At 38.6% G+C, this 22543-nt stretch overlaps 1 long non-coding RNA gene across 2 annotated transcripts in view; it reads right to left on the reverse strand.

Moving 5' to 3' along the window:
- The window catches only part of LOC138746144 (uncharacterized), a 42642-nt gene that overhangs the window by 16561 nt on the left and 3538 nt on the right, over positions 1-22543 (reverse strand). The window contains exons 2-3 of one of the 2 annotated variants that reach the window (XR_011346725.1): positions 10134-10227; positions 2995-3105 (exon numbers count right to left, since the gene is read on the reverse strand). This is a non-coding gene — a long non-coding RNA (uncharacterized lncRNA). The remainder of the gene's footprint in view (positions 1-2994; positions 3106-10133; positions 10228-22543) is intronic. The other variant, XR_011346726.1, reaches the window with a different exon arrangement.

The following is a 22543-nucleotide window of genomic DNA, read 5'->3' on the forward strand; positions in this document are numbered from 1 at the left end:
GTATAGTTCTCAATGAATAATGCAAAGTTAGTTCCACAGCAAGATTTAATTCTGTTCAAAGCAAATGGAGTCATCACTTGTGAACTAAATGAAAAGAAATCAAAAACAAATGTGACAAGAAGTACATCCATGATTAGGTCTCTGTGTACCACAAGATGATCCAGCCTTTATCAAAGGCATCTTGAATTGGTGTGCAATATGGTGAGAGTTTAGTTTCAGGACTAAATGCAGCTTTAGGTGGTCTCTCTTTGTTTTTTTTATTTTCTATCACATGAAGGGCTAACTGTTTCTTGCCAGTAGTTTTATTTCTGAAGACAAATTCTAACAGCAAGCTCAATTGGTTTCTGTGAAGGCACTTAAGTTCTACTTTATCGCTGTCAACTTTCTGTTAAAATCCAGCTGTCTAGAGATGGATGTGCTCATTTTCTTCTCAAGAATGAGACAGCAGACACTACCATTAATTTTTCCTGTATCATTTCACTGTGGCTTCCTCTCTGCTCAATGCAAACTTTATTTCAGATTGATATAAATATTAATCCTTATTTTCTGACACCTGAGATTCAGCTAATGAAAAAAAAAACAGGTAAAGATAGTTATCAACAAGTACATTTTTTCTGTTTAGGTTTCTGAGTGCCATTCTTGTGAAGCAAAATAAAAGTGTTAGCCCCATTAACAATTGAACAGCTTTTCAATGTTTGTTTTTAAATGATCAGCTGGCTGTTGAAATTGGTGGAAAAATTGCAAGCCAGGGTCTTCCAGGCAATTATCTTATCATGCGTCTGCAAAGCCAAACCTTAATTGCCATTGGGGCTTTGCTGCTCGGTTTCTGGATCTGTTGTACATTATCCAGGGCATATTTGTTGGATTTTTCTGGCTTGAAGTATTTCAGGTTCACCCAATATTCTGACTCTCTAGCCAACATTAGAACTAGGGCTAAATGACAATCAAACAGTGTCATTCACATCCCCAGTGATGAAGTGTTTTGGGAGGCTGGTGTTAAATTGTATCAGCTTCTGTCTGAGCAACAACATCGATCCATTCCAATTTACCTTCCATAACAACAAATCTATGTCAGATGTTATTTCGCAAGATCTACATAAAGCCCCAGAACACCAGGACAGCCGAGACATACACGCATCAGGGTGCATTTTATTGACCACAGTTTGGCATTTGACACCAAAATTCCCTCAAAACTGATCAGCAAACTCCAAGACCTAGGACTTAAAACACCCCACTGTATAAATAGATCCTGGATTTCCTCACCTCTGGACAACAATCAGTGAAGATTGGTAATCCTCAACAGAACATCTCCTCCACAATCTCCATCAGTACCGGAGCACCTCAGGGCTATTCACTTTACACCTACCAATGTGTGGCTTGGTACCACAAATTTGCTGATAATGCTACGGTAGAGGGTTGTATAAAAAGGGACGACGAGTCAGCAGACAGGAGGGAGTTTGAAAACTTGGCTGAATGATGGACAAACAATATCCTCATACTCAATGTCATCAAAGGAGCTGGTTCTGGGCTTTAGGAAGGGAAAATCGGAGGTGTACAATCTAGAGATCATTGGGAGATCAGAGGATGAGGGGGTGAGCAAATTAAATTTCTGGGAGTCATTATTTCAGTGGATCTTTCCTGGACCCAACACATAAGGATCAGTGGCTCTACTTCCTCAGGAGTTTGCAGAGGTTTGGTATGACATTGGAAACCTTGGAAAACTTCTACAGATGTGTGGTGGTAAGTATGCTGACCAACTGCATCATGCGGACGCCAATACTCCTTAGCATAATGCCCTACCAAAGACAAACCCTAGTACATCACAGACAAAACTCTTCCCACCATCAAGAATATTTACATGGAGTACTGCCTTCAGGTCAGAGAGCAGGAGCAATCATCAAGGATCCACATTGCCCAGCACATTCTCTGTTCTCGTTGCTGCCATCAGGAAAGAGTTATCGGTGTCACAAGACTCGCACCACCAGATTCAGAAGCAGTTGCTTCCCCTCCTCCGTCAGACTTCTAAACAACAAACTCAATCAGACTCATTTAACGACTCTTTCCTTATTTATTATTGAATGTTTATATTCTCTATTGTACAGTCAGATTGTTTACATTTCTTTCTTTGTTTGCATTCTCTCTTTTGTATATTTATTTTTCCTTAAGTACAGTCTTTTGCACTACCGATAAGTAGAAATTCTGCCTGGCCCTCACGTAAAAGAATCTCAGGGTTTTATGTGATGTCATGTATGTACACTGACAATAAATCTGAACTTTGACTTTGAAGTTGAAATATGGGAATTAAAAGCATGAGGAAGCCATTCAGCCATATTTTGTGAGTCTCAATTTCCAGCAGTAACTATATTTTCTATGGATAAAGGTATATTGTTCTCTTTTATAACTATTTGCAGCTTCTGGGCCTCTTGGGTAGACATGATTCACCATTTATTTATTTGAAAATTATATGCCTGGTTCTAATGATCACAGTCAGGGGAAGCAGTACTTTCACATCTTCCCTTCAATCTTTAGTTTTACTTCTCATTCTTTTAAACACCATACTGAATAATCTCTCCTCACTCAACAAACCCATCATCCAAAGAGTCAATAGGATGAACTTTTACTCTACTTCCCGATCACAAGTACTTAATTTATGATTTTGGCCTTATTTCCCCTCCATCTAGCTATATCAGCTGCTTCTCTGCTCTGTAAGCCTTAACTTTCTACCTCAATACATCCATAATTAATACGCACAAGATTTGGTTCATTGGACTTGTGTATAAACTGGATTAAACTGAGTGTAACCAAAAATCTGCAAAATCAGAGGGTCTACATAATTTTCTTAAAGCAGCAGTTGAAGGGGGAAGAAAATATGGTTCAGTTTCTGAAAACTGACATGAAATGTTTCAAGATGCAAATCACTGGGAGATAATCAGAGATTTACCTCTCAGTTAACACATGCCTCCCTATTTATCCACCTCCATCAGTATCTATTACCTCTCTCAATGAGATGTCAAGTCTTGCTTTTTCAAGAAGTGTTTACACTCTGGGGTCAGCAGTTTCATCACCTGTGGCTCATTGTCCCTTCCTCCCGAAAATTGATTTTTCCTGTGAAAAAAAATCAAACAGGAGAAAGCAGGCAAAGTTCCACATGCAACTTGCATTGGGTGTCAGTTATCTTTGCTGATGTTTTCCATTCCAAGAGGCATTTCCTTCTCCAGCTAATCTGCTACAGGATAATGCCCTTCTGCACTAGAACAATGAGGCCATTCTCAGATTTACAATATGTGCTCCCAATTGATGCTCTTGTTACAACTTGCTTAAAAGTTTTCCGATAAAGCCTATTCTCTAATCTGCTGCAAGTATTTGATGCCTAATCATGTGTTGTTTAGTATTATCATATTTCTTTTGTGGAATCTATAATGGTGATGTTGACCTGAGATCAAAAGCTACAAGATTGGTTCCAACATAGCACTGAGCCAATTGCATAGTTTCACTGAAACTTCAATTCTCCATTCTATATTTTAATGAGTTTCCCGCAAGAAACAATTTCTCAAGCTCAGGGTTGGCATGCTACATGTTTAGACCATCCAAGGTTTATACTGCAAAACTAGTATATTGAAACACACAGTATTGTAGATTCCATTTGACAAATGATGTGTTTCTGTCTCATGGCCTTTGGGACCAACTGTCAAAGGATGATCTTCTGGTAACAGGACGATCATTATTCTAGCAAAAGGAAAAGATGACCCAAAAGCAGAGTTTATCCATCCAGAGAAGTTGCATATTGGAACTGGGAGTTGGGAGATTTGCGATCAAAGAAAAATTTCTACATGGACTGGCACATTTAGCGTAGCAGTTAACGCAATACTGTTACAACGCAAGTGACCCAGATTCGAATCCGGCGCTGTTTGTAAGGAGTTTGTATGTTCTCCCTGTGTCTATTTGTTTTCTTTCCACCCTTCAAAACCTATGGGAGTTGTAGGTCAATTGGGTATAATGGGGCAGCATGGGCTTATGGACTGGAAGGCCCTGTGTCATTGTCTGTACATCTCAATTTAAAAAAACTAAAAAAACCTTTTTAACAACTTTCAGAAATGATCACAAAATATTGGTAAAATGGGTAGAGTTTGCCAAGAACAAACTGTATTGCAAAATTGCAATCAGCAGTTTCTGTGGGTTACAAACCTTTAATTCAAATTATTCGAGCAGAAATTGGGAGTATGGAAGGAAGCCACTTTCTCTCTTGAAGGCAAGCCATCAAGTGTGAAGTATGATTCTTTCTGTTAATGAAGCAGGGATGGCTCATACTCGCTCTCACACAGTGGCAGTCACTTGACCTATCTTCCATTTTGTCTGGAGATCCAAACTGGATTGTGTCCATCCATCAGGATGTGATTGACAGATTTCCAAAGAAAGGAGGAGGGGATTGTATCCAAATTATCCCTCACCCCGATGGCCAGCTTTGTATGTGGCTGAGCAAGCTGAGCAAAGATCCTGAGTACAGAAGTATCAAGAGACTACCTGTCCCTTGTGTAGCAAAAGATGGATCTGTCCTTGTCACCACACAGTTTTTCACTCAATTGGGACTTAACAATTTTTGTGGAAAACACCTTTGATCACATCTCTCAACCAAGATGGAATGTCCAGGACACTGTGTGGTAAGGACAAGTTGGATTCTTGAGCTAAGTTCCTAAGGCGGATGGTCAAAATTATTTGGCAGAAAACCTCATCATCAGAGATAGCAAACAAGCATTTAAATCTCATTAGACTTTTGATGAGAGGGTCCTTCCCTGGCAGATCATTCATGCACATCTGCAGTCTCAATCCCACCCTGTGCTGACCTCAGAATAAATGTGGTGTGGACAAGACAATTGTTCTCGTAGCCTGTTCATTTGCCAAGAAGTTTTGGAAAGTGATGCAATGGTTCTTGTCAAGGTTCTAGCTGAGCAGCTATGTTGTTATATAACACATTCCTCTAACGTCAATGAGCTATTCCCAGGGTCATATTTTAAAAAATGTTGCTGGAAGGTAATCTCAGTGAAAGATGCACGCTGTTCTGCCTGAACACTGTGGCAGACTATATAGATATGTTTTGGGGAGATAAATTGGGAAAGGTTTGTTAGAGTAGGTTACATACAAACACTTTAAAACAGATTTTGTTTGAAATACTGGAGCTGTGCCCCATTGGCTCCACAACTTTTGCAAGAAACTTCACTACTGGATTGTTGTTTTTGGAACCAACTGATTGTCTGGAAGAGAACTTGTTATTCTAAGAGGGTCATGTGGTATTACAAGCAGAGAGAATCAAACAGGCATTCTCTCAGAGAGAGAGAGAGAGAGAGAGAGAGAGAGAGAGAGAGAGAGAGAGAAAGACACACACACACACACACACACACACACACACACACACACACACACACACACACACACACACACACACACACACACACACACACACACACACACACACACACACACACACAGATCACTTCTACAGTATTATAGCCAGCAGAATCAACTGGGACTGGAACAGGACAAGCTGGCAAGCTTATGGAAAGTCCCATTTGGAAGACAGTCTGGTCAAAGCCCCTGTGGTTCATGCAAGAGAAAAGGACTGGCTGGCTATTGTTTCATTTGGAATAAGAGAAATGAAAAGGATCTCTGTGATGACCTGAAAGAAAGAGGTTATCATCTGGAGAACCCTGATGGGGCAAGTTTCATCAGCAAGATACTGAGGTGACTGATGGAAGTACCTCAGTTGTAGATGTCCTGGAACAACAAATCTCTCTCTGAAAACTGACAAGAACTTTCCTGAGCCGTAACCATTTACCTTTCAAGCACCAAAGCCAGGTGAACTTTATAAATGTTAAATTCTGTGCACAGTATAAGAATTGCCTGCAACCAGTGAACTAGGAGGAATGAGAAGTGAAATTGGACTGTGAACCAAAGAACCTTTCTGAACATACACACACGTATGCTTAGAATTAGAAGAGGGCTAAGTTAGGTTAGTTAAGTTAAGTTAAAGTGTGATTCTGTTTTCATGTTTAAAGATAATTAAAAGCAACTTTTGTTTAAGTAACCATTTGCCTTGGTGAATATCTATTGCTGCTGGGTTTTGGGGTCCTCTGGGCTCGAGGCAACACATTTCACAATTTACTCCCATCCTACTGAAGGCGAGACCAAAGCAATGAATATGACTTGGAAATTACACTAAGTCTCTCCTATTTAACTTAAAATGCTGACAAATCCTCTATACACTTGTGGCAGGAATCTAGCAGAAGCTTACGAGAATATGTTTTGTAACATCCTCAAATATCGTATTTCAAACAACAGCTGATTAAAAATAATATTAACATACAGAGATGCTGGAGGAACTCCACCGGTCTCACAGTGCCCATAGGAGGCAAAGATATAGTGCCTTGAAGAAGGCTGAAACATCGATGATATATCTTTACCTCCTATGGGTACTGTGAGGCCTGCGGAGTTCCTCCAGCATTTCTGTGTGTGTTTTACTACAATCTCAGTGTCTGCAGATGTTTGCATTTCACTCTAAAAATAATATTGCCCTTTCTTCACAAAATTATAGATGAATTAATGTCAAAGCAACTTGTTGCTGCGACATTAGAAATATATGCCAATTTATACATCAAAATGTGACTGATGTTCAAATAATTAATTACTCAGAGAAACTGAAACTTTGTAGCAGAAAATTAGTGATTTTGAGAACAATAAAGTGCTCACCATAGAAGCACTTTATTTATTCCCAAATACACCTTCAGTGATTGCTGCAGTGATAAATGCATTATGGGCTGAGGGCTAAACACCAGCTCACAATTATGGAATATTTCAGTTGTATCATGAGTTTTATTCTTTTCAGATTTTGCTTCTCAAATGTAATCATTTGGTGTCTGCAAATAGTTGATGTATTTAAGAATATGGGAGCGATACTTGCAGGAAGATGGGTGCAATGATTTATAATCAGTGTTGGAACTCTACCAGGCAGCTTGCTCCGTTCGGGTAGAGTGAATGTCTCTTTGTGAACTGTTGAATGGGAGGGTCAGTTTCTATTCTTGCTCATGTTCCTTCATCTTTGCAAGAAAGCCATTATTATTCTGCACACAATAGCATTTATGTGTGTTAGATTAAACGTGTCTCATATTTCAGTCGGATTTTCAATGAACTCCATGTTAACCCATTTTGCCTTGTATCCTGATTTTTAGTCGAACCTGCTATTTTTGTCACTTCTTATTTTCGTTCTTACTCTGGATGTATTTACCCAACTTTAATATTTGAGTATTTCAATTTTTATTTTTGCTTCATGGGAATGCTTTGGAAAATCTGGATACATTCTGCTGTTCAAAAATAAAACCCCTCAAAAAATGCATTAGCTACTGGCCTTGCTCAAGTGCAGCCTGATTGCAATCGATTATGGTGACATTTAGACTCTGAGATTTTTCATTTTGAAAGCCACCTGACACATGACACATGAAAAAGTAAATTTTGTATGGCTGCTATAATTTCCACCATGCAATTTTATCAGTCAAAGCAAATGCAAACATAATCTTCCAATCAGCCTTCAGATTTTTTTTTTCATTTTTTTAAAAAACTTGGTTAAATCTGAAAATTCCAATGATTGCTCATTTTCCCACAGAAAATGAAGGCATGAAGGCATTTGATTATTAATTTAGCTGTTAAAATGGTGTTAAATGCCAGGATGTACTTAACAGACAAAAGTCTGCAAAATGTCTGTTAGAAAATGAGCAGTTCTCATTGGCAGACCCCAATCAGTGCAGATTGGCTACATCAGCCCCTCCTTGCAGAATGTCAATACAGGGAGGGCACTGCAAGGATGGTGTTAAGTGACCCTCTGGGCTCATGACTGCATAGTTAAGTTTGGCACCAATGAAGATTTGTTGATGACAGAATAATGGGTAATGATGTACCAGAATGTAGGATGGAGATCAAGAATCTAGTTGGGAGATGCCAGAACAATGGTCTAGCTCTCATTGTCTATAAGACCAAAGATTTTATTGCAAACTTAAGGAAGGGGAAGCCGAAGGACTGTGCACTTCTCTTCATGGATGGGACAACGTGGAGAGGGTTAATAGCTTGACATTCCTATGAGCCAACATATTAGAGGATCTCTCCTGAAGCCAGCACATTGTAGCAACCATGAAGAAGGGACAATAACAACTCTACTTTCTGAGGTTTGGCATGTGTTGAATACTTTATCGAACTTCTGCAGATGGACTCTGGAATGTATACTGATTGGTTGCATCATGGCCTGATTTGGAAACTCAAGTGCTCAGGAAGATATGGCAAACCTAGCCAAGACCACCACACATACTGACCTCTCTCCATTAAAGACATCTATTTGAGATGGTGCCTTAAGAAGGCAGACATAAAGGATCCAAATCATGTCAGTCTTTTCTCACTGCTATCTTCAGGCAGAAGGTAGAGAAGCCTAAAGTCTAGCTAATCTGGGTTCTAGACCAGTTTGTCCCACATCCATCAGGTGCTTGAACCTCCCATCCTACCCTACCATCACCAGGACCACCAAAATATCTACCAACTATTGAAATTCCACTTTGCTTCTTGCACTAATTGCAACTATGAATATTTATTTATATTTGCTTTTATATTTATTATCTCTTTTACTGTTTTGGCATGTTGTGATAATTTAGAGCAGGGTTTCCCAACAGGGGTGCAAGATAACATTTCAGGTTTTTTTATAAATCCATACTCCTTCAATTTGGATAATACGTCAGATGATGAGGAGCTGAAGGAAGATCTTATTAAACTGAGCACAAATCGTGTTCTTGAAATGCAGTTTGAAAGCCAAACTTTGGAACAATATTGGTGTTCAGCCATGGACATGTTTCCAAGATTTTGTGAAAAAAACACTAACTGTGCTCATCCCATTCGCGACGACATACTTGAGCGAGTCTGGATTTAGTGCCCTTTTGTCAATCAAAACAAAATCTAGAAATCGCTTGGGTGCTCAGGCAGACGCGCGGATTGTTGTCAGCAACAAAGTGCCACATTTTGAAAAACTCTTGAGTAATAAACAGGAACAAAAGAGTCATTAAATTTAAATTGGCTTATGAACATTTGATCATTAGTTCTTTAATTTTTTTTTAAGAAATTTCATGCATGGATGAAAATTTAATTTTTTGTAGAGTTTATGCAACTTTTAATTTGTTGTAATATTTTTTCTTTTCCATATGTTTCATTTTTGTTTGTATATTATTAAAAATTGATTATATGAATTTGTTTTGGTCACCTTCACCTTTATTCTTAAATAAATTATTACTTTAAGGGGTGCAAGAACATATTAACATTTTATAATCAGTGGGAACCACTGATTATATTGTTGTAGTTGCTGTAACTTATGGACATGCTTGAAGTGTGAATTTCAGTACATCTGCACAGATATGTCCTGATGTAATGACAAGAAACTTTTATCTCAGATCTACTCAGGAGAATAGTAGCATCCATAACTCAACCCTCAAGCCTAGGTTTAAGGGTACAGAAGGCAAATGAGGTCTGTGAGCGATTTACCAGAGTGATCCGAGAAATCAGGGTCTTTATTTACATTGAAGGAACTACAGAGGAATAATAATATCAATATTTTTGAGATACCTCCCATTTTGCTAAACCCTAGTTTCAACCTCCACTAAGGCATGGTTGTCAATCCTATCTGATCTATTTCCTGTGTCTCTGCCTGTATCTGCTCTCCTCCCAGCCAGAGCAAAGATAGGGTGCATTTCTCCAGTCCACTAGTCTTCACATTTAAATGATCATCATCCATAGTTCCTGTCATTTTGTTTACGATGCCACACCAGCCACATCTTCTCAAATAATTCCCTGGTTCACTCTTCCATATCTACCAACACCCACTTCATTTCTCATGCAGGCACAATACTACTACAGTGCCATTGACCTGGGCTTGATTCCAACACTGTCTGCATGAAGTTGGTATGTTCTCTCCATGTCTGAAAGGGTGCCCTATGGATGCTCCGGTTTTCCTCCCACTTTTCAAAATGTAAGGGGGTTGCAGGTTAATTCAGGCACTTGGGCAGCATGGGACAGAAGATCCTTTCAAAAAAATTACAGAAGATCTCCCCTCTTACCATCCAGGGACGCATGCAATTCATCCAGGGCAAATGGCAATTCACTTGCATTTCTTCCAATTTAGTGAACTGCACTGGATGGTCCTGGCGATCGCTGGTGGAGAGATCAGAGAAGATTAGGTGACAACTTTGCAGAATATTTGCATTCTTGTTATGATGGCGAATTCAAACTTCCAATTGCCTGCCACTTTAATTTTGCACAACATTCTCTGTCTTCGACTAGCTTTCCTGTTCCAATGAAGACAAAGGTAAGCTTGAAGCTACAGACGCAGATCGGGTTACAACTTTCAAAAGACATTCGGCCAGATATGCGGATAGGAAGGGTTTCGAAAGATATGAACCAAATGCGGGCAAATGGGCTTCCACCAGAATGCCAACTTGATCAGCATGGATGAGTTGAGCCAAAGGGCCTGCTCTGTTTTATATGACTGCGTGTTTTTTTAAAATGATTTTATGACATTTTATCTACCTATTGGCAATGATGCAGTTCAAAATCTTGATCATTCCCCTTTCTAGTTTCTATTTGAACTGAGTAGTTCTAATGAAAGGGCATCAGATTCTTACATTCACTCTGTTTTACTCCTTCCATGGATTTTTCAGACCCGCTGAGTAATTCAACCATCTTCTTTCATTTTAGATCTATAGTAACTGCAGTGTTTTGCATCTCTTAGTTCTATCATTCCTGTTGCTCCATTTCCTCTATTCTCATTCATCTCCTACTTACACTTTGTCCAGCCAGATCAACTGTGATTAACAACTGCTCAGCACACACTCACAGATGGCACCTCATGTCATTGAATACCCTTTGGTTTCCACCAAACCACAGACATTCCCTTTGCTCACTCTCTCTCTCTCTCTATCCCACTCCCTCCTTTCTCTTAGATTTTTTACACAGCTTTTGCGAGATTTTTCCATTATGAAGAGCCTTTGAAATCCCGGCATTAGTTGTTCACACTGGAATGACCAAAACCTACAAATATCCATATCTGTCTGCCATTTTATACACCGTACCAGCATTGCAGTACATAAGGAGGCAGGACGTGTAACGCCACTGCTGAGTTGATCCCGGAATGGCTGTAGTTTACACTGCAGGTATTCCGGGAAAATTATTATGGGTCTAGGCGAAAAAGAAAAGCTGGAACTGGAATGGGACCCCCATCCTGGTTCTGTGCTTAGCCACTTTCCAGAGAAATTGGAATAATATCCCAGAACGAGGTGGCTGTGTAAAAAGCTTAAGTTCTCCACAGTGGATAAAGGTAGTGGTAGAACAAATGTGTACAATATTGGCAGATGACCTCCCTGTGAACATTGAAAAGCTTCTTGTTCACACCTTACAAGTCAAATGTTCATCCTGATTTTTTTTTCTCTGTGCCACAATGGCAGGATGAGATTTGGCTCCTGTCTATTGCCATGCCCTTGAGATGCGATTACATGTCAGAGATCAAAGCATTTCATGTTTGCTACATGAACCCTTTGTCAACTGTAGTTTAACTGGGACACAAGCCAAAGATGTGTGAGGATTAGAAAATTTGCTGCAAGTACTTCAGCACTTGGGATAAATTCTTGGGAGTCACTATCTTGGTGGATCTTTTCTGCACCCAACACACTAATGGCATTATGAAGAAAGCACATCAGCACTTGTATTTCCTCAGGAGTTTGCAGAGGTTAGCTATGACCCCAAAAACCCTGGCAAATTTCCACAAATGTACAGTGGAAAGTATGCTGACCAGCTGCATCACGGTCTGGTGTGGGGACACCAATACCCCTGAGTGTGAAGCCCTACAAAAGATAGTGGACATGGCTCAGGCCATCACTGGCAGAACTCTCCCCACTTTCGAGAATATCTACAGGGAACGCTACCATCAGAGAGCAGCAGCAATCGTCAACAATCCACGCCACCCAGCACGCACTCTGTTCTCACTGCTGCCACCAAGAAAAAGGTAGAGGTGCCACAAGTCTGGCACTACCAGGTTCAGGAACAGCCGCTCCCCCTCCACCATCAGACTCCTCAACAACAAACTCAACCAGGAGCATACTTAAGGACTCTCACTTGTGCACTTTATTGATTATTTTATTCTCTCAGTATTGCACAGTTGGTTTGTTTACATTAATTTTCTGTTACAGTTCTTTACATGTGTATATTGTGTAGTTTTGTTTGCACTATCAATAAATAATTCTGTCTCACATGCAGAAAAAAAATGACTTGCAGGGTTTTATATGATGTTATAATTGTACTCTGACAATAAATCTGAAGTCTAAATCTAAATTCTGAGAAAGCCTAATCCAGCTACACATTGCCCTCAGGTGAAAAAAGTTACCCTTTAGGTCCCTCTTAAATGGTTCCCCTCTCACCTTAAACCAATGTCCTCTAGTTCTAGAATTGTCTACCTAAGCTTAAGAATAACATTATTCTGATTTCTGGGAGACTGATGAATCTGGTAACTGGTAAAGATAGTTTATGTATTTTTTTTTCTCATTCCAATATTTAGTTGATTGAAATTTCTGCTTTTCCAATACCAAGTCTGACAATTGAGAGACATTGTAGAGAAGGGGATTAGAATTGGTATGGAAGGATAAACAGCGCCACATGGAAATTGAGGAAATGTTATTGCTTTGTCATTACATGTTTGAGAAATTGGCAGGGTTCAAGGATAAAGTAAAAGCACAACGCTGGAGAAACTCAGCAGGTCAGACAGTGTCCTTTATATAGCAAAGATAAAGATACCGAACCAATGTTTTGGGCTTGAACCCTTCATCAAGATATGGAAGAATATTGGCAGGTGGGAAATACCTGAGAAAAGACCAGAGGAATCTGTGCTGGAGCACCAGAGAGGCAATTGAAGGTAAGTTATCAGATGTGGTCTGATATTCTGGTACAGGGACCTCAACAATGGAAGTCAAGGTGCATATGCTTCACTAGACAACATTTGTGTAAATTTGGATAATTTTTTAGTTTAATTTATTCTCCAAATGTTAAACCTGCAGTTTCCTATATTTATCCTTCTGCAACATATTATATACATCAAAGGAAAATCAACAGCCTGAATGAATTATGGTCCTAAATTAATAAATCAAATTTGTTCTGACACTTAATTTTATTTATTTTCTCAGCTCTCATTCAATAAGAAAGGCCTGACCTTGGCATACACACACACTGCAGCAGCTGGCTCTTAAACCCACCTTGGTTTAGTTATTAAGACCTGACAGCAGATATATTATCTAAATAAAAATCAATTTAGTATTCTGCAAAATCTACTATACCTATTTTATAATAAGTGAAAAAATAAACAAAATTAAAGATTAAAAATCCCCTTATGCCATTTGTTACATGGGTTGTCACACCTTGCTTCCCAGCTGAGACGGAATAGAAGTGCATTTGTTGACTCCAAAAAAGTTTCAATCATTTGCAGTTTTTTTCTTCCATTTTCATATTTATTTCATTATTTTTTTATAAAGTAAACAGAAATTTATTGGGGAATTTTTGCAGTAGTATTTAATACATACTACTTTAAAAATGCAGTTCCATTGACTGAATTGGAAGTGAATTTCACGAGCAAAGTACAATGAAAGCATAACTGCTGCCACGTTGAGTGTTTCGTTTTACCATATGAAGACAAATTTCACTCCCTATCACTGAGGATTATGGCTGTAGATCTTTAGTCAGGAGTATACACTGGCACAATTTTTTGAGCCAAAACGCCTGCCTATTGCTGTACTGTTCTGAGTAGGTTTGGTGGTTTGGGGTGAATAGTAGGGAGTGTGCGTGCATGCATGCAAGCACGTGTGTGTGTGTGTGTGGGTGTGTGTGTGTGTGTGTGTGTGTGTGTCCATGTGTGCGCGTGAGTGTATGAGAGAGAGGGAATGTGCCTGTGTGTGTGTGTGTGAGTGTGTGTGTGTGTGTGTGTGTGTGTGTGTGTGTGTGTGTGTGTGTGTGTGTGTGTGTACACATATGCGGTAGGGCTTAGTCATAAACTAGGAACGGCCTTGGTAATTTCATGGTAGGATCAGGGTCAGCAAGATAAATGGAAAGATTGTCATTCTTTCTCACTTTTTGAGGGGCTGGTCACGGCTGCTGCAGGAGAGAAGTGGTGTTCTGGTCTGGTATAGAGGTGTTGGGGAGGTTATCTGCTAATTCTGAAGGAGAACTGTAGAAGTACCTACCAAATTTTATTCATTGACACCCCCCACCCACCCCCACCCCCCCACCCCATCCTGCACAAGAAGACCCCACAGGTTCTATGAAAGTCTTCAACATGTGGCATTTCAATGGTGCAGCTCCGACATATATCACTGAAAATGGCAGAGAGATTGGAGTTGAAATGTATCTGGAGCGAACTATCCTTTTGTTTTCTCCTCAAACAGAAACAATGGAATTCACATGGAGATACCAATTTCCAATTATCTTTCTTTTTTTTCATTGAAACTCAATCATAATCCTATTTCAGAGATAGAAAAGTGCATTCGTTGAACAAAGAAAGGCCTGGAAGTAAAAACTCTGGTAGAAATCTCTTCAGCCCACAGAAAACAATCAATATTTTAATTACAAATCAATTGAGCATTGCAAGCTAGTCAGATGTGATAGGAATCAAATTCAATTCCTCCCAAAATTTACATGTTTTAACAAATTTCATTGCAAATATAAATTTATATATTGATTTGTTTAATGCATTTGCCCAACCGTTTGAGTAGGAATTATTGTGGAACAGTGGGAGCTCTCTCTGTTATCAGCTACTGTATTTCACAACGAAAATGCAATGTTCTCCCTTTCTTCAGGAAGACAGAGTGTTGAACTTCATAGTCACTCTTAGACAAAACTTTCCTGACTGCACTCTGACATTGGATTCCAGTAACAAATTTGTTATAAGTCCCCAAAATTTACATCAGGGAACTAGCCCGCAGAACATGTGTCAGGTTAGAACAGGTGCAGGAACAACATTCCTGTTAATTCGAACAGTGAGGTATAATTGCAAAAATACTTTCAGAATCAGAATCCAAAATTATTGTCATGAAATTCATATTATAACCATCTTACAACATTAGTATTAATAAAAAAAATAATTCTGCATGAAAAGTATGGCATGTCTTTGGTTCATTGATTATTCAGGAATCTGATGGCAGAGGGGAAGAAACTGCCCTTGTGCCGTTGAGTTCTCATCTTTAGGCTCCTGTACTTTTTTCCTGATGGTAGCAGAGTAAAGAGGGCGTGGCATGGGTGGAGGGGTCTTTGAGAAAAGAGGCTGCTTTTTAAGACACCTCCTCATGGAGATGTCCTCGATGGAGTGAGGTCTGGTGCCTGTTTTGAAACACACTGAGTTAACAACCCACTGAAGGTTCTTGTCCTGAGAGTTGGCTCCTCCATACCAGACAGTGATGCAACCAGCCAGAATGCTCTCCACAGCACACCTGTAGAAGTTTACGAGAGTGACATTTCCTCAGACACCTCAGAAAGTAAAGCCGCTGGGGAGTTTCTTTTTGACTGTATCAACATGGAGGCTCCAGGACAGATCCTTGGAGATGATGACACCCAGGAATTTGAAGTTTTTGACACTCTCCACTACTGAGCCCTCAATGAGGACTGGGTCATGTTCTTCTGACTTCCTTCTGAAGTCCACAATCATCTCCTTGATTTTGCTGATGTTGAGCACAAGGTTGTTGTCATTTCACGATTTAACAAGCTGATCTATCTCCTTCCTATACACTTCCACGTTGCCGTTTGTGATTCTGTTGACAACTGTGGTGTCATTGGCAAACTTGTAGATAGCACTGGAATTGTGCCTGGCCACATAGTCATGGGTATATAATGAATTGCTGTTTTCGAGGTGATCCAGAGCTGAGTGGAGAACCAGTGATATTGCAGCTGCTGTGGATCAATTGTGATGGTGGGTGAATTGCAGCAGATCCAGACCTTAGCTTAAGAACATATTAATTCTGGCCATGACCAGCCTCTCAAAGCATTTCATCACGGTAGAAGTTAGTGCTAATGGTCGGTAGTCATTGAAGCAGCTCACTCTACTCTTCTTGGGTACTTGGGGTACTTTATTAATTAACCAAAATTTACTATGATGTTTAGAATTAATGATATACAAAATGGTGGGGCTACCAGTGACACAGACTCACTTCCTCATTCACAATAATCATCAACAAACATGTGTAATGAAATGTTATGGGCATGTACACACATGTTCATTTCATGGCATTGTGGATCCATGCATATCTTCCTCCCGTGTGTCTCCCTGCATTTGTCTCAGTTTTTAAATGTTTTGATATTTTAAAAGATTTAAATAAGACATGAAAATATTTCACTAATTTCTCACAGTTTTGGAATGTTGTTATGTGTTCCTGAATACCAAACATTGCAGCATTATTGAGGTTTGCATCAGTTCTTGGCAACAAATGGGGAAAGGTGGATTGCAATTAGCAAATTCAAACTTACTATTTCACTCAGCGACAAAGCAGCAACCTGCTTTATTCGACCAAATCTCTCCATTTTGCAGAATATATCTATTGGACACCAAAAAATGAAACGAAGAGAAAAGCTCTCCGTGCAAGCATCCAATATACATTTTGGAGATGGAGACCATTTGACAGAGACAGTATAGATCAAGTCAAATTGGACTGTAAGACCTGAGGTCTTGAATTTACATTTTACAGTAAAGGTTAAAACCTTGTGTTTTTGATTCTTAGTTAATTTTGTGCCCATCTCTTTGAGGAAAAGTCTTGTTTGTAGTGCTACCATCGTGACTCTGATGTAATATGTCGTAATATCCATGCAGACTAAGAGCTTGCATCTCACTCTTCGATGGACAATGAAAGGAACGTCAGCTCGAGATCATTTTCTTTGAATTTGTCTTATTTCATCTTATTTCTTCTTGTATATCTCTTTGAATATTGCCGAATGCTTTGCTTATTCATCATTATGAAAATCTTGATGCGAACTTATGCAAAATGCTTATCTGTTTTATTTACGAATTAAAGCTTCTTGCATCTACAAAGTTTGGTTTATTGGATTATTAAGATAGTAATTCAAAATATCATCGCTCACGTTCCCTTGAAGATGACACGCTTTGAAATTAGGATATATTAGAACCTGGAAAGTGTCTTCTCTACCTTGGTATCCGGCAGATGTTAGATGCAGGATAAGTGTGTCTTCCTGTATTGAGACTTACTCTTTAGAGTGCCTAACTATTACACATGCATTAAGAATAAACAGTTTAAAAGACAAAATACAAAAATACTATTCTATACTGACACTGAACAAACCTTCATTTATAAATATTAAAGCATTTTACTTTATTTTCAGTCATATTCATTGAAAACTTTTAAATGTCAATGCATCTGCCGGGTTCCTCCTCCTCCATGGAGCTGCCTAAAAGATGAACAATAACATTATAGATAATTAACCCCACCCCTCCCTCAGGTTTACAGATAAAGCTGTTGACTGGGGCAACACGTACTAAGCAGGAATAAGGAGACACCCCAATGGCGAGCTGCATCAACCAGCTCTTCATCCTGGGCAGCGCCATTCTATTCAAACACAACTTTATTTAAACAACTGCAAGCAAAGTATGACCAAGGCCCTCTGCTGGCTGAATATCTGCTTGCATCTTCACCAAAGCTTTATCTGCTACTTCCAAGAACATTTATTTTTACAATTTAAATTTACACATTTTTATCTATTATTTTATTCCTAATTATTTTATATTTTTAAAATGTATTATCCTCAATCTTGTGCCAGTTGCATGAATTCTGGATACCAGGGGGTTTTACTGTATAGAGATTTTTTTTTTTAATATATACAAATCCAGATCATTCTTTTTCAATGTGTTTGTTCATGACTCTTGAATGATTTTGACTGATCTTTTAACTCCCTTTCTTTGCATCTGTCAGACCTCCCATTAGCAATATTATAAAACATTAACAAATATGAACCCATGAGCCGCAGGACTACAGATTGCTCAATGTTTGATTTCTCCATATCCCTCGGCTCAGCAATGGAGGAGAAGAATCTATTTTGAAGAGCTATTTTTTTTTCTTTTGTTTCGCAAATAAGTTATTGCACAAACTGTTTATTTGATCATGGTTATTATGTTGTGTAACAAAAACAATCTTTGTCAAGTTAACATATCGCAAGTAGTTAATTATTTGTTTTTAGACTACCCGACCTTCAACATATTCATTTAAAGCAACTGATAATTTCTACTTGAGGTAATTATCACTTTAGATAATTATTTAGACGAGTCTTAATTATACTCATGATTATTTAAAAATAAAAACACATTAGTGAAACTCCACAGGTCAAACAGTGTAATTTGTGTGGCAAAGATAAAGGTGCATAACCAACGTTCCAGGCTTAAGCCCTTCATTAATGTATCTAACATCGTAATTATTTTTTAAAAATTTTTAACAAATTTTAAACATACAGCACGGTAACAGGCCATTTCAGCCCATGAGTCCGTGTTGCCCAATTTACACCCCATTCACTTACACCCCCCAGTATGTTTTGAATGATGGGAGGAAACCCCAGAGAAAACCCACACAGAAAGTAGAAACACTTTACAGACAGCGTGGGATTCTAACCCCAGTCTGGTCCCGATCGCGGATCATTCTTGTTGAAAGGTCATTAACGTCAAACATTCAATCTTGCCTTTTTTCTCTACAAAGGCTGCTGGACTGGCTATATATTTTTCCACCCCATCATTTTTATTTCAGATTTCCATGAGCTGGACTGTTTTGTTTTAAATGGTGGGTGGTCATTTGAGGGTGAGACAGACTGAGATTATTGAGAATTTATATATTTTAATATTGAGGACATAATGATAACCATATGAAATTAATTTTCATGAAAAATAACCAACTACAATCAGCAATCAAACTTCAGAAGTACTATATTGCAAGATTGTCATTTGTTCAGCATGAAAACCTGATGGATCAATTCAAATGATATCCCACATGCTCACAGCACTGATTGAACCCTGACATTGTGTTGTGCGCCTTCTCCTGATAAAAATATGGGTTTCCCCTTGATGCTTTGGTCCCGTCCTATATCCCAAATACATGCTGGTTGGTAGATTCATGATTTACTGTAACTTAACAATGAGAGGAGATTCGGGGAGAGAGGTGGAGAGGGTGGGGCAGGGGAAGCTGATGGGCACATGTGAGGGAAGATGCTGCAGGTAAATAAACAGGGATGAAGATTGATGAGTTTGAGCTGTAACCGACCAGACAGGCTGAATGGCCTCCTTTAATGTTAAAATAAAATATGAGATGCCTATGCCCTGAAGCCAGGGTGTAAAAGAAGTTGAAGACTAAGTTAGTGATGGATCGTGAGCAAATTTGAAATCACGAGCTATTATTCAGGTTACCTGACACAAGTATTATTATTAATGCTCTCAGAGCTTTGGATTGAAAAAAAAATTAGCCCAGGCAAAGTAAGTGACAAGCAAATTTATGACCTCGCATTTATATTCATGACCTGGCCAATGATGATCAAGCTCTAAGCAATGGCAGAGCCAACCTACAGTACTGGCCGATAAAGGAATGCATGGGATGGATCCACCCCAAAGGATTAAAAGAAGAAAAGGTAGACAAATATGGCTTACAGATTGGGACAAATTAGGATTCTAGGACTTGCTAAAAGACAAGCAAAATAGAGAGAGCAGCATCACTGGCAAAACATTTGTACTTATTCATATTGTCAATTCTAGTTATTTGAGTGATGCTTGAATTAAAGTTGTGCTTTCATAAAGTGTGTTCAAATTATCCTAATGAAACGCGAATGGAGCAAGGGTGCCAGACCAAACTTGCATGATGTATATATTACTGGAATCACTGGTGCCTTTAATAGGCAGTTTAGAGATGTTAAGTAAAGCGTGAAGTAAAGAGTTCGACAACTGAGTAAATATTTGCTTGTAACATTAATATTAAGAGGAGCATGGTTAGTATAATTATTACAGTGCGAGCAGCCCAGGTTTGTATCCAGTGCTGTCTTCAAGGAACTTGTACATTCTTCCCATGTCTGAAGGCCCTGTTACTGTGCCGTATCAGTAAATTTAAAAGAAATTGCCAACATGAGAAATATGTGTTTTTTTTTTTAAATTTCCTATCTAAGTACAGGCATATGCTGTGTAACATGGTTTCAAACAGCACAGGTTTTGATATAACGCGGATTGAAATTTTGACCTGCAGTTTTAAATTTGCAATGTTAAAGTTTCATCATTGTTGTTATTCAAAACAACCTCATAATACTTTGCAAGACTCTAGTTTGAAATATTTGAAGTATGGACACCGAGCTGTGAAATAGAGAGAGTCAAGTGGCTGTGTTGAAAGTTATTGCTGTCCCTGCTGTGATCGGGCTCCTGCACTATCCCGTGGCACCCTGCCGTACATTGATGGGCATCTGCTTCTTTTTTCATCTCTGCTCTGATGTGGCAGACCAGCCAGTTTTCAAATGACTGAACAATGCCAGTTTGTATGGAGGGGAACCCCTGGAATTTGTTGTGGAATAGAGAGAGTTAAATGACTGTGTTGAAAGTTATTGCTGCACCTGCTGTGATTGGACTCCCTGAACTATCCCACGGTGGTACTGATCGAAGTTTGGTGAAATTCTCATGTTGGCAATTTGATGCAAATCTGCATTAGTCAAATATTTTCTTAAATAAACCATGTTCACTTGTTGCCAATAAATATATATCACCTATAAAGATCAAGTTTGTATATCCCTTTTATAGGATTGGAACTAGTATAACTTCTATAGGATTAGAATTATTACATTACAGTGCAATGTAATAATGCTTTGAACAGTGCAGCTTTCCATAGCACTGAACGAGGTTGAAACACACTAACTGTGTTATACAGGGTATACCTTTTGTTATATTTTAAATATGGAGAAAGTGGATGGCTTGCATTAATTTGTTACTTTTTTTTTAAAGGGAAGATTAAGGAGTTTGAACATACTTGGTGTGACATTGGTACACTATTGTATCTAGTAGTATAATTTAAGGATGACTCCCTTCTTGTCCTCGGCCAGTAGAGTCTTTTTTTTGTTAAAAAATGCTTTTTCTTTGCCTTTTCATCTAAGTTTCTTTATGGTTAATGTGTTTCTTTTCTATAATTATTTTGTGTTGTTGGTCGTGGGGGTGGGGGGGGGGGGGGTGGGGAAGGGGGATAAAACCAGACTCAGTAGAAGAAATGTAAGTATACTTGATTAATTTAATTATTGTACTGTGGATTATTGGAACTGTCTGAGTTTGGAAAAATCAAAAGTAAAATATTCAAATAAAAAGATGTTGGCTTACAATAAATTGTGTTCTGTTCTTAGCTACGTGTAATCTACATGATATCGCATAATAACACGAAGCAAAACGCACCAGCACTGCATAGGGAAAGTGTGAAGGTACGAGTGAGCAGTATGTTGTATATAGGCCTTCTTGTGATGTTCCTCATAAAGTCAAGTAACATGTAATAGAGCTTTTGTTGAAGCAGTCAACACTTAAATAACAACAGGAGCTGACACAACATATTAGTACACACACACACACACACACACACACACACACACACACACACACACACACACACACACACACACATACACACACACACACACACACACACACACACACACACACACAGCTTTTTAGTTCATTATTCAATGGGATTTGGACCTTATTGGCAATGGCCATTTTTTTTTGTCAATTTCTAGTCCCTACTAAAACAACAAAGCAAGAGGTAATCAGCCTCTTGGATTTTGGAATCACATATTGGCCAATCTGGGTAAGGATGGAAGATTTCCCTCTCTGGACAGCATTAGTATGGATTTTAGAGCAATCTGTTTAACACAACTGTGAATAAATGTAAAAAAAAGTCCCAGTCTCTTTAATTATTTTTTAAAAAGATAAATTTTGCAGCTGCCATGGTGAGGTTTGAACTCATATCTCTAGATCAATAGTCCAGAAAGGTAAACTCTTATTTATTTAACACTGTTTCCCCTTAAAAATAAACAAACCCATAAAAAATCAATTATGATATCATGAACTATACAAGCAGTTAACTCTTTACATTTGTGAAATTATGGAATTGACTGATTACATATAATGTTATCTTTACTAAACATAAATTTACTCATTTTCATAGTTCCCTCAACTCTAAATTTTATGCAATAAGCAAAACAATCTATCTGCAGTGTACATTCCAGACACTGATAAATCCCGTAGGTCAAATCTCCAAAGAATCTTCATACCATCTACTATTCAACCTATACAGCAATTGTCACATTAATTGTGAATACGCGGAACTATATATTTTCAAACTTCAACAATGACACTACATGCATATTAAATGCAACATCACCTGCAATTATGTACATATGTTATGGGAATAGAAGGTTTCAAAACATTGTCATCCTTAATGAC

This window comes from Narcine bancroftii, chromosome 11 (assembly GCF_036971445.1).
Source record: "Narcine bancroftii isolate sNarBan1 chromosome 11, sNarBan1.hap1, whole genome shotgun sequence".
NCBI lineage: Eukaryota > Metazoa > Chordata > Chondrichthyes > Torpediniformes > Narcinidae > Narcine > Narcine bancroftii.